The sequence below is a fragment of the Dama dama genome, chromosome 15 (genome assembly GCF_033118175.1).
Source record: "Dama dama isolate Ldn47 chromosome 15, ASM3311817v1, whole genome shotgun sequence".
Lineage (NCBI taxonomy): Eukaryota > Metazoa > Chordata > Mammalia > Artiodactyla > Cervidae > Dama > Dama dama.
The window spans coordinates 40,954,638-40,968,430 of record NC_083695.1 but is presented as its reverse complement, the minus strand read 5'-3'; the positions used below and the strand labels follow the sequence as shown (position 1 = coordinate 40,968,430).

Below are 13,793 nucleotides of genomic sequence, written 5' to 3'. Positions count from 1 at the left end.
ACAGGGCTTCCCAGGTGGCGCTAGTGGTAAAGAACCCACCTGCCAACACAGGAGACATAAGAGATATGGGGTTGATCCCTGGGTTGGGAAGATCCCCTGGAGGAGAGCATGACAACCCACTCCAGTATTCTTGCCTAGAGAATTCCATGGACAGAGGAGCCTGGTGGGCTACAGTCCACGGGGTTGCAAAGAGCTGGACATGAATGAAGCAACTTGGCACTCACACACAGGGAGAGCACACTGTAGTACCAGAAAACAGGTGGAACTTTGTGGCACACCTAGGATGTTGATCCACTGCCTTCATGCCTCCATCTTGGATGTGGCCACTCAGAGAACTGCTGACAGCCAGCCTTGACTGGTCCACTCATCAGTTCTGGCCTTCCCTGTTTCTGAACCCACCCACTTTGACATGTTCATCATCTTAGAGCTGCTATGAGCCCTGGGTCTGTTTGGAATTAGACTCTTAGACTAGGCCCAAGTTCTACTGGATACTGGATGTAGGGCTCAGGGCTAAAGCATGGACCCTCATCACTGCTGGGCAGGCATTCCCCCTGGACCTTCTCCTGAGTATGTCCTGATGGCTTTCCATTATAGGTCCAGACTGTCCTCCTCTCCATGGGAACACAGATGTATCCACCAGTTCTCTTACTTCTCAGGAGACCCCAAGAGCCTTTATATTTGGTCCTGTGGGTCTCTGCTGACTCATCTGTCTGCAGGGGAACCAAAGTCACAGTTATGGTTCTAGAAATCAGGTCTAATTTTCTCAAGTCTATTTGGAGAAACGGAAATAATGTTGAAGTCAGTCTTTTCACTAAGTTTTCAAAAAGCCATTACTAGGATCAGGAAAACAGAAGGATCTGGGATATTTAAGTGTTTTTACTCACATGTATTTTCTCATATTTCAGCCTCACAACAATGATGAGTGTAAATTGAAAATATCTCCATTTCTGAATGGGAAAACACAGTTAAGGAGGCTAAATGACTTTTCCAGTTCTCTGTCGGTATTAAGTGTGCTATTGCAGTCTAACCTGGGATTCTCAGACCCCTAGACCTCCATTTTGTGTACTCTATATGGCTGGCCTTCTAAACACACTTACCTGCAAGAATCACCTGTTGTGCTTACTAAGAACACAAGTTTCCAGGAACATTACTCAAAACAGATTCAGCACTTCTTAGAGGGGGTCCAGGAATCTGTGATTTTTCTTTTTTTTTTTCCAAGTTAAGTGTGAGAACACTTCCTACAACTCGACCAAGATGCTGTCCCTAACCTTCTGGTTCAAAAATTGCTTCCAGGGAATTCACTGTCAGTCCAGTGGTTAGGACTCGGTGCTTTTACTGCCAGGGGCTCAGGGCCCAGGTTCAATCCCTGGTCTGGGAACTAAGGTCTCAAGAGCCACATGGCCAAAAAAAAAAAAAAAATCATTTCTAAATCTTGAAGCAGAGGCAAGATGATGTAGGAAGCAGTATGCGGTATAATTTGGAGACGTAAGTCATCAAGAGCAAAGAGATTCCTTCAGAGAATCTTTCCAGCAAGCAGCTGAGAGGAAATGAGATCTTTATGGAAGGTTGGTAGGGTCTTCCCTAATAGCTCAGACAGTAAAGCATCTGCCTACAATGCAGGAGACCCATGGGTTCAATCCTTAGGTCAGGAAGATCCCCTGGAGAAGGAAATGGCAACCCACTCCAGTATTCTTGCCTGGAGAATTCCAGGGACAGAAGAGCCTGGTGGGCTACAGTCCATGGGGCCGCAAAGAGTCAGACATGACTGAGTGACTAACATACACAAGGAAGGTCTGCAGGGCTGGAAAGAGGACAATGCAGGACATACTGCAATACAGGTGGATGACATGATTGGACAGCTAGTACATGTCTCGTTTGCTCAGATGAGTCCTGGGACCATTGGGACTATGATGGTGCTTGGGATAAAATTAGGTTATGACACAAAAAATAGAAAAAGAATAGGAAACAAGTGCCTTGCTTGAAGAAGACAGTAGAATCAAAGTCATTTTTAAGATCTTCTCAGACACTGAAAGTATTATACAATTTCTTTTCTTCTTAACATGCATCAAAAAACTGTTTTTGATATTGTAGTTGCAAAGAACCGAAGCAAAACAATAACATGAAGCTAAATTGAAGCAAGGGAAGATCTTCCCCTTTAATCATCTTGATCTATTCTCTAATGAGAAATCACAGAAAAAGATTAAAAGAAAGGTCACCTTTTATTTAGGCTAAAGAAATATATGGTGATGGCTGATGTCTTGAGCTATTTTATAAAATGAACTTAAATCTGGAACTATCAACACTCTGAAACAGCTTGTTTCTTATAATAATAAGAGCAGACAATGGATAGTGGAGAATACTTAACTGGTAATATTTCTTCTATCCTGGATGTTATTCAAATAATTCAAATATTTTAAAGAATTTTGTTGTAGATGGAGAAGCAGTTTCAACTGATTAGGGAAAAATTAAGGGCTACAGTTAAACTAAACATGAACTTATTTGTATAGCTTGCTAGAGACATTCTGAAGAGAGTAATTTCAGGTCTCAGACACTGTAGGAAGCAGATAGTACAAATATAGGAGACATAAAAGTCATAAAATGTGCATGGAGATAATCATGTGCATTTAAACTAACGTAAAGGCAGAAGGCCCATTGAAACTATGAAGAGAAAGGAAAGTAGAAAAAAATAGCTAAAGCTGAATAAGAATCTACTTTGTGCCAGATAATATGATGAATTTTATCTCATCTAACCATCATAACAATGATGAGATTCACAGATAAGGCAACAAAGCCTTAGAGTTTGTAAGCTGTCGTACTGTGAAGTATAATAATAACTGATAAGTCAAGATTGTAACAACAACACAATGGATCTGAGTTTGAGCAAACTCTGGGAAATGGTGCAGGATAGGGACGCCTGGCGCGCTGCAGTCCACGGGGTCACAAATAGTTGGACATGACTGAGCAAATGAACAGTGACACATCCATCTCACATTAAGTGAAATGAGCTCTTCAAATAGACCCATTCCATTCTTCTCTCTGCTATTCAAAACTCTCAATTTTAATTATTAATCACTCACCTTAATTTTCTCAAAGCCATCCTCTGATTAGACTGATATCCTCTCTGTGTTCCTAGAATTGCCCCACCTTTGTTCACAGAATTTCTCCAAATCTCAAGGTTCAGTTCTGCATGTCCCTCCCTAAAACATCCTTGCAGGGTGCTGCTGCCTTCACCAAATGCCTCCTCCTTTTTATCCATGGCTGGTTCTTTTCACTAACAACCTCATTTGCCAACTGCAATACTTGATCTCAGCCTGGGGATTCACTGTCCATGCTACTTTGTGTTTTTCTAGATCATGCCATTGATGCAGATGCTAAGCAATAACAAAGTCAGCATAACTTTATCTTTCCTACAGAACTCATTATAGGACCCAGAGTAAAACATTTTCCATGATAAGCTCAAACAACAGTAGTGACAATCATTAATTCAGAATTTACAAAATGCTTCCATCTCTGTTGTTCCATATATTTTAATATTTCACTTAATTAAACAGTGGTAAGAATACTGTACAAATATTTTTATAGTTGAAGGTAAGTACTGGACTTTTCTGATGGTAAAGATTCAGACGGTAAAGAATCTGCCTTCAGTGCAGCAGACCCAGGTTCGATCCCTGGGTCGGAACGATCCCCTGGAAAAGGGAATGGAAATCCATTCCAGTATTCTTGTCTGAAAAATTTCATGGATAGAGGATCATGGCGGGCTATGGTCCATGGGGTTGCAAAGAGTTGGACATGACTGAGCAAATAACACTTTCACTTTCACTATCATTGTAAGTATTATACTATAATATGACATGATTTCCTTCATGTACTCTTAAATAAACAAAGAATCAGTGAGGATATAATTGTGAGCTTAAAGTTATACCATTTGGGAATTGTGCCTGTCTTCAATGACTCACTTAGGGTTGACAATATTCGTTTGATGAATGAGTAAATGGACAAGCTAGAATTTAAATCAGGTCTTTTAATTCAAACTTTTCTAACACACCATTCAGAAAGATGTATTTGACAGTATATGTTTATGTTTTCCTCCTAAAGTCCTATCCCACTGTGGTTTACACTGCTCTGGCTTTGTAACATATCACAATAAGTTCCAGTGAACAGCAAACTCATTGAGTTAGAGAGAGACAATAATATCTAGTCTAATTTTAATAGGACTAAATTCCCTACTAATGATAATAAGAAGTTAATGGTTACTTCAAACAAGCCTGAACATGAAAATTTGGCAGTATAAGTGACCCTAATTACAAAGCCTTTCTTAATTATGTTTTTTTAAAAACTTTTCATAGAGGCGTTATCATGATTACTTAGGATAAAAAAATATCATGGGAATATATCCACTTTCTTCAAAGTAAATGAATGACGTGTGATTAGAAGAGGTCACGAACCATTTCTGTCCAAAGCAAAAATTGAATTTCAAATAGATTTGGAGGGAAAATCAGATGTGCTTAAAATTTAGAGCACTAAGCTGATCCGGGAGAGCCTGCTGTTCTGAAAAGTGGGTGGGTCTGGACAAGGCAGGATGAGAAGCAGCAGACTGGAAGAGATGGGAGTTGATATACAATTTTCCTGTCATTAGAATTAGAAATATTCAGAAAGATCTGCCCAGTCCAGGAATTTATATATAACTATCCCTGGTGACTCAGATGGGTAAAGAATCTGCCTGCAATGCAGGAGACCTGGGTTGATCCCTGGGTTGGGAAGATCCCTGGAGAAGGGCATGGCAACCCCCTCCAGTATTTTTGCCTGGAAAATCCGCATGGACAGAGGAGCCTGGCAGGTTGCAGTCCATGGGGTCACAAAGAGTTGGACACAACTAAGCAACTAAGCACAGCACAGAGGACGTTAGGGCTTCCCACGTGGCACTAGTGGTAAAGAACCCACCTGCCAATGCAGGAGACGTAAGAGATGCAGGTTCGATCCCTGGGTCTGGAAGATCCCCTAGAGGAGGGCATGGCTACCCACTCCTGTGTTCTTGCCTGGAGAATCCCATGGACAGATGGGCTACAGTCCTTAGGGTTGCAAAGAATTCTATATGACTGAAGTGACTTAGCATACACATAGAGGATATTAATTCGAAGTTTTATGCCCAGAAAAAATTGAAGATTCCCTGTGGTAATGGTTTAGTTGCTAAATTGTGTCTGACTCTTGTGACCCCATGGACAGTAGCCTGTGAGGCTTCTCTGTCTGTGGGACTTCCCAGGCAAGAATAATGGAGTAAGTTGCCATTTCCTTCTCCAGGGGATCTTCCCAACCTAAGAATCGAACCAATGTCTCTTACATTGCAGGTGGATTTATTTACCACTAAGCTACCAGGCAAGCCTGAAGATTCCCTATAAAATAGAACATACATACGTATACATATATTTTAATTAAAAGAAAGAAATAAATCAGGAGTTGTGTCTTTGGTCTAGTCTCAGTATCCAGACCATTCTTGAAAAGGAATGAGGGAAGCGCTGTGACCCATATGTCTAGTTGAAGATAACCTAGGCCATCCCATTTGGTTTCCATTTCATAGGGCTCCTGTCCTACACTGTCTGAGTTATTTTAGGCAGTTAGTTTCCCTCTTCTGGGGCCTTTCTTACTCATCATAAATGGTCCTTACTCTTTGTTAACTCAGTTCAGTTCGGTCGCTCAGTCAGGTCCGAATCTTTGTGATCCCATAGACTATAGCATGCCAGGCTTCCCTGTTCATCATCAACTCCTGGAGCTGACTCAAACTCATGTCCATCCGGTCGATGATACCATGCAACTATCTCATCCTCTGTCATCCCCTTCTCCTCCTACCCTCAATCTTTCTCAGCATCAGGGTCTTTTCTAATGAGTCAGTTCTTCACATCAGGTGGCCAAAGTATTGGAGTTTCAGCTTCAGCATCAGTCTTTCCAATGAACATTCAGGACTGATTTCCTTTACGACTGACTGGTCAGATCTCCTTGCAGTCCAAAGGACTCTCAAGAGTCTTCTCCAACAACACAGTTCAAAAGCATCAATTCTTTGGCGCTCAGCTTTCCTAGTAGTCCAACTCTCACATCCATTCATGACTACTGGAAAAACCATAGCTTTGACTAGATGGACTTTTGCTGGAAAAGTAAAGCCTCTGCTTTTTAATATGCTGTCTAGGTTGGTTGTAGCTTTCCTTCCAAGGAGCAAGTGTCTTAATTTCATAGCTTCAGTCACCATCTGCAGTGATTTTGGAGTCCAAAAAAATAAAACCTCTCACTGTTTCCATTGTTTCCCCATCTATTTGCCATGAAGTGATGGGACTGGATGCCATGATCTTTGTTTTTTGAATATTGAGTTTGAAGCCAACTTTTTCTCTCTTCTGTTTCACTTTCATCAAGAGGTTCTTTAGTTCTTCTTCAGTTTCTGCCATAAGGGTGGTGTCATCTGCATATCTAAGGTTATTGATAATTCTCCTGGCAATCTTGATTCCAGCTTGTGTTTCATCCAGTCTGGCATTTCGCCTGATGTACTCTGCATATAAATTAAATAAGCAGGGTGACAATATACAGCCTTGACGTACTCTTTTCCCAATTTGAAACCAGTCTTGTCCCATGTCCAGTTCTAACTGTTGCTTCTTGACCTGCAAACAGATTTCTCAGAAAGCAGGTAAGGTGGTCTGGTATTCCCATCTCTTGAAGAATTGTTTACAGTTTGTTGTGATTCACACAATCAAAGGCTTTGGTGTAGTCAATAAAGCAGTAGTAGATGTTTTTTCTGGAACTCTCTTGCTTTTTGATTATTCAGTGGATGCTGGCAATTTGATCTCTGGTTCCTCTGCCTTATCTAAATCCAGCTTGAACATCTGGAAGTTCAAGGTTCATATACTGTTGAAGCCTGGATTGGAGAATTTTGAGCATTACATTGCTAGTGTGTGCTGCTGCTGCTGCTGCTAAGTTGCTTCAGTCATGTCCAACTCTGTGCGACCCCATAAATAGCAGCCCACCAGGTTCTGCAACCCCTGGGAATCTCCAGGCAAGAACTGGAGTGGGTTGCCATTTCCTTCTCCAATGCATGAAAGTGAAAAGTGAAAGTGAAGTCACTCAGTCGTGTCTGACTCTTTGCGACCCAATGGACTGCAGCCTACCAGGCTCTGTGCATGGGATTTTCCAGGCAAGAGTACTGGAGTGAGTTGCCACTGCCTTCCCTGGCTAGTGTGTGCTGCTAAGTCACTTCAGTCGTGTCCGACTCTGTGGGACCCCATAGACGGCAGCCCACCAGGCCCCCCCGTCCCTGGGATTCTCCAGGCAAAAACACTGGAGTGGGTTGCCATTTCCTTCTCCGGCTAGTGTGTGAGATGAGTGCAATTGTTCGGTAGTTTGAACATTCTTTGGCATTGCCTTTCTTTGGGATTGGAATGAAAACTGACATTTTCCAGTCTGGTGGCCACTGCTGAGTTTTCCAAATTTGCTGGCACATTGAGGGCAACACTTTAACAGCATTATCTTTTAGGATTTGAACTAGCTCAACTGTAATTCCATCACCTTCACTAGCTTTGTTCATATTGATGTTTCCTAAGGCCCACCTGACTTCACATTCCAGGATGTCTGGCTCTAGGTGAGTGATCAAATCATCGTGGTTATCTGGGTCATGAAGATCTTTTTTGTTAACTCAGCCCTGTCCTAATCTGAGCGAGTTCAGCCTACAGTGATTCTGCAAGGTTCAGCTATATTCTGCTTCAGAGAGCTTCTGTAGAGAATACAGCAAGGAAGACATGCTAAAAGCCATTCAATGGGGAAGAGTCTGTCCATCTTGGAAGTTCCCAGTGAGATAGACCCTGGAACGGGTGGCACAATGAATTTTCAGCATAATATCCTGGCTCTCCTTCTTAGCAAAAGAGGCTCTATTTATCCCCATTTAATTCATTTTCACCTGGTATTGTGGTCATAAATCTTCATTATTCCTGGAGACAAGTTCAGAATTTAGGCTTAACTGAATCAGACATGGGCCAGTTTGAGCACAACAGTCCAGGAACAGAGGTAACAGAAGAAAAGTGTCCACAGGGGAAAAAAAAGAAAAGACTAAGTGCCAGAAAATAGGCCACAGAGCTCCGAGAATGGTGAGATTTATATGGAAGGAACATTTACATTTTTCCTCCTTAAAAGTCTTAGTCAGTGAGATTTTAGATCAAGCTCAGGCACCATTTGACACTCAGCAAATTATTAAAGATTTGGGGGGTTCAGTTATAACAGTTACTAAATGGTAATTTTTCTATTGCATCCTAGGTCAGATCCAATGAATAGAGAAGAGGTAGAAGCTGATTCAGAAAGCAAAAGTTTCCAGAGACTACCAAGATTCAGGAGGGGCTATGACTTGAAAAGCCATCAGTAGAACTGCTGAATCAAAGGGGCAGAAACAAAAGCACAAAGCAACACCTAAAGCTGGGCAGTCTTCTCATCAGTATAGAAAAGGGAAGAATATTCCTTCTTTAAAAACAACACTAATAACAACAATCCCTTCTACTACATAGGAGGTACATTTTCATTTAGGAAAATGCTTCATTACTTTCTAGTTGAAGGGTCCTCATTTATGAAAATATCTAAACAGTCTACCTTACAAAATGAACACTCTCAGAGCTTATTGGGGAAACAGAACTACATGAAAGAGATTACTTTTATCTGTAGGTTACAGTAAGGTGAATATTGAGATTTTTTTTTTTTTAAAGCAAAGAGAATGGCATTCAGATGCTCAGGGCATCAGAAGGAGAAAGAACAGAGTTCTAGCCACATGGGGGCAGATGGAGAGTCCAAGAAAAAAGATTAGAAAGAGAAAATTTTGATGAGGTTAGGTAGTGGACTCAAAAAGCAATTAAGAAGAAAAGTGTAAAATATTTAATTTTTAATGTAGTTATAGCAAACACCACCTAGATCACCCCAAACCTTTGCTATTCCTTTGGAAAATGTGAGGAAATCAAAGAAAAGGGGCCATGCCCCATATCTGGGCTAAAGAGTAGGGAGCAGTCATTCAAGACAAGATGAAAGGGAGACCTTGAGTTTAACTATATTAGGAAATAAAGAAAGAAGCACAGGGCATTTTATTGAAATTCTGGGGACGGCATGATAAATTTCTTCAGGATGTCACAGTAATTAAATTAAAAAAAAATTCAAAGGATGGTATGACCAAAGCTAATAAGTCATTTATATGACTTTTGCAGGAATCTTAATTAAACTAGGAAGATAGGGATAACTGTAACGTACAATCCTAGAGCAATAATGATAAAACACTTATCTAGAAGTAGATCAATATGGTGGGTTTGAACTTTTACTCCAGCACTTACTAGCTATGTGGTTTCTAGAAACTGTGTAACTACTCTTCTATTACTCTATAAAGTAGATAAAAGCATAGACTCCCATACTACAGAATTGTAAGGAATCAAGCAAGCTGCACATGCAAAATACCTAGTGGACCACCAACTAGGGCAATACTCATAAGCATTCATGGTGACTTAATCAGGTTTATTGCTAAGAATTAAATAAAATGGTATACATGAAACTGTTCTGTAAAATTTAAGGAAATGTACTAGAGTTGGTTATTATAATACAAAAATTAAAAAAAAATAAAAATAGCAAAATAAAATTTCTAAATTTTTGATCCTGAAACTCAGAAAATAATAATCTCCAAGGATTTTACAGAGTGAAGTGTTTCCTCATGAGTCAGAAGCAGCTTTGAGCCTATCTGCTTTAAAGGCATCATTGTAGGACTAGAGAGCACTAAAATATTTATAACAGGGATCAATAAATCTCTCCTTGGCTCCCCAGTCCTCCTTATTAGAAATATTCTTGGAGAAGCCACATGCGGCCTCTAGGTTTCAAAATGTGCAAACCACTTACTAATAATGACAGCAATTAATATTATTTATAAAATTAATCATAGACAAATCTCTAAATACTTATCTAGTTCTAATTTTTAATATATTAATAGTCTTATTCTATTTTAGTATAATTCATAGTACTCTATGAATTATAGATTACTTAAAAAATCTATAATTAAACAAATAACAGCCAGTGAAATGCTCCATCTGTAAAGCTATATATTAATACAATTGAAAACCACTTGATTATGAGTGCTTGGAAAGAGAGTTCCGTGGTGGCTCAAATGGTAAAGAATCTGCATGCAATGCTGGAGACCCAGTTTCGATCTATGGGTTGGGATGATGCCCTGGAGAAGCGAATGGCAACCCACTCCTGTATTCTTGCGTGGAGAAGCCCCATGGACAGAGGATCCTGGTGGGCTACAGTTGATGGGGTCACAAAAAGTCAGACATGACCGAGCAACTAACAAGAGTGCCTGGAATGAAATGTTTTCACCTGCTAAAAGTCAATTATACTACAAACTACATCAAAGGAGATATAGATAAGCCTGTACAGACAATAGTGAGCAATCAATCAATGGTTTGCAAGGAAAAGATGAACATTTCTGTTAGGGCAACCACTGACCAAAATGGCCCACCATGCAAGGTCATAACCATGTCTATAAGTTATCTTACAACAGTAGGTCTTCCTAACATACTCGGAACTAACAAGCTACCACCAACCAGAAGAATTCAGGAAAGGTCAAAAGGAGAGAGGAGACTCCAGTCCATATGTCCTATCAGTATCCCAGAATCCTTCTTGTTGGAATCCATCTTGATTGAGTGATGCACGCACCACCAGGAAGGACTGAGTCAGAATGATTGGCCCGAGACAAACTGGAAACTCACTCCATTCACATAAAACCTGAGACTGGAAGCCACATGGCACAGAGTTCTCCTGGGTTCCCTTACTCTGTTGCTCTCCGCCCCAGGGCCCCTTCCCAGGAAAGTCTTGCTGTGTCAGCCCACGTACCTCCTTGGACAATTCATTTCCAAGTGTTAGATAAGAGCCCTGGGCCCTGGAAGGGAGCCCACTTCAGGCAACATTTCTGTGCCACTTGCACGGAACACCAGTTACTTTTCCTAAGCAGCAGCTCTGTTACTCCACAGGTCTGAGACTAGAGTGTCACCCATTAGGCTGGCTACCACTTCCCATTTTCTTCTCAAACTCTTTTCTTTCATCATAACCTGTGTACATGTACATTCCAGATCATACCTCAAACACAATTTGCAGCCCTATGTCCAAAGGTGCTTTAAAAATTAAAATTTGGTTTGGAAAAGATCGCCACAATAAAAAATCTTTAAATTAGATTTGGTAGTGATTTCTGCAGTTCCCGCCACAAAAGTTTCCAACATGATCAGGTCTAGGAGGCAAGAGAATGGATTTAAATGAGATTATAACACAAAAGACAACATGCTTAATTAACAGATACTTCCAGAGCATATACCAGATAAAACAGATAAAGGGATGAACATGTGGGAAAAGTCTCTGCCCTCAGTATTATCATGCTATGAAGGAAAGGAAATAACTATCAACCAGTAGCATTAATACAATGTATAATAATATACAAAAGTAGTATGGATCATATATTCTGTATTTTTATTTATTAACCTCTGTAATTTGACTAAACCATTAAAAAAAGTACACACTTCAGATATGGGAGTTCATTCTGTGGTCTGACATTAGTGATATGAGCACAGGTCAGAGTGACTGGCACTTGCTAATAACTTTCTTGAATCTTAGCAGGATTCTGTTGTCAGTACATTTAAGGACAACACACTGAGTTGTAAAATCTTGGTTTACATTTGATTTTCCTAATGACTTTTAGATGTTTCTTTAGTGCTTTCTGGTTTTGACTGTTGCAGAGGAAAAATTCGAAGCTAGTCTGGTTTTACTTTGAATATGGACTAATATGTATTTGGCAGCATTAAGCTCTTTACTTTTGTTTTGAGGTTTAAAAAATAAGAACTTTAGAGAGTGTCTATATGATAGTTTCTGCTTTGTAATTTTACCTATATAAGGTAGGCCTTCTAGCCCTCCAGAGTCTTTACAGCTCTGGAAGATTTACTTCTGTTAATAATTATTGATCCCAATCCATTCACCTCTTTTTGGGTCAGTTTTTGCAACATGTGCTGGTCCTGAGTTCTGTGTCATCCATGTACTCTTATGTTAACTTTATCCCCTGAGACATCTCTTCTGCATTCTGAGTATGTTTTTTAAATTCATCTTTTGGTTCTCTAATTTGATTTTTAGCAAGGTTGAGTCTGCTTTTCTTCCATATACAGTAAAGGTCTTATTTATATTTTGTCCACATTCCACTATAGCTTTAAGCACTCTCAATTATTTTTCATTTAATCTAGGATAAAAAGAAAAAAAAATCTCATCATGATATTTTATTTAATTCTCTATAAAAATATATTTCAAAGTAGGTTTTATTCCTAACCTAAGCATCTTCATTGCCTGAAAGTGAAAGTGAAGTTGCTCAGTTGTGTCTGACTCTTAGCAACCCCATGGACTGTAGCCTACCAGGCTTCTCCATCCATGGGATTTTCCAGGCAAGAGTACTGGAGTGGGTTGCCATTTACTTCCCCAAGGGATCTTCCTGACCCAGGGATCAAACCTGGTTCTCCTGCATTGTAGGCAGACGCTTTACTGCCTGAGCCACCAGGGAGGATTACCTCTTCATTGCCTAGTTTGTTCCAATAATTTTTCTTAAAACTCATCTTTAAATTTGGGTTGATAATATTCAATATTTGGACCAGAACTCCAGAGACATTGCTTTAGAAAGCATGGTGCACTAACTAGGTTTTTCAACACAAACTGGGAGCTTGTTAGACATACAGAATCTTAGACCATTCCAGGATCTCCTGGTAATGCATGTACATATAAACATTTGAAAATAACCTGGTCTAGAGGAGCTAGGTACTTGGTTAGGGGTCATCTAAGTCAGAGAAGATACCAATACCCAAGTCAGTTTTTTTAAGTTTCTGTTCCTAAGCTGTAGGATGGGGAAAACATGCTCACCAAACTCTAATGTGACCAAAGATGGCATGGTATATCACCCACAAGCAGCTTTATGTGTTTATTTAATTATCTATCATGGTTTCTTCTCTAAAGCATGGATTTAAACAGAAACAGCACATTAACTTAATATTTCAAAGCCAGTCCAACAGAAGACTGCTGGTGAAAATGTGGCTCCATGGCAGAGAAGGGAGGGAGAATAGACAGTAAGGGTTTGCCTCAATCTAGGCAGGTGTTGAGATGTAGGCCAATCAATGTTCATAGTTCTATTTTATCTCTAAAGATTCAGTTAATTTAGAGGCCATTGCTTTTATTATCAATGTGTAATAAAGATGATGGATGTACTTATCCAGATAAGTGCAGGCCAAACTGGGATATTCATGATTCCTTCTACATGTCATCTTTATTCTGAAGTTGTTTTATAAGTATTACCATGAGATCTGGGAGGAAGGTGATTCTTAGCCTAATGTGGTCATTGTGACCTCCCCAGAATTCTGCTATTATAGGAAAAGTGGAAATGTGTTACGATTCCAAAAACATTAGGTCTAGAAAATCTCCCTCTTTTTAGAAAAGAGAATACATCTCACTGGCATAAATTACTTTCTTCTCATTTGTTTATTCAATGACTATTTAACAGATACTTGCATAGGCCTGGTGATATGACAGAAACAAACAGATGAAGCTTTTCCCCTCATAGAGCTTAAAATTGAGGGAAAATACACAGACACTATAAAAATAATCACGCCAAGATGGTAGTAAATCATGAGAAACTAGAGATTGCCTGGGACTTGTATGCTGATGCTCAGAAGGAAGATATTGGTATTTTATAAACAGTACACTCAAAAAAGCCATCAACTGAAAAG

The 13,793-nt window shown here is 39.8% G+C and overlaps 1 protein-coding gene across 1 annotated transcript in view; it reads right to left on the bottom strand.

Moving 5' to 3' along the window:
• The window catches only part of NRG3 (neuregulin 3), a 682,154-nt gene that overhangs the window by 187,168 nt on the left and 481,193 nt on the right, over positions 1-13,793 (bottom strand). The gene's annotated exons all lie outside the window — the stretch shown is intronic.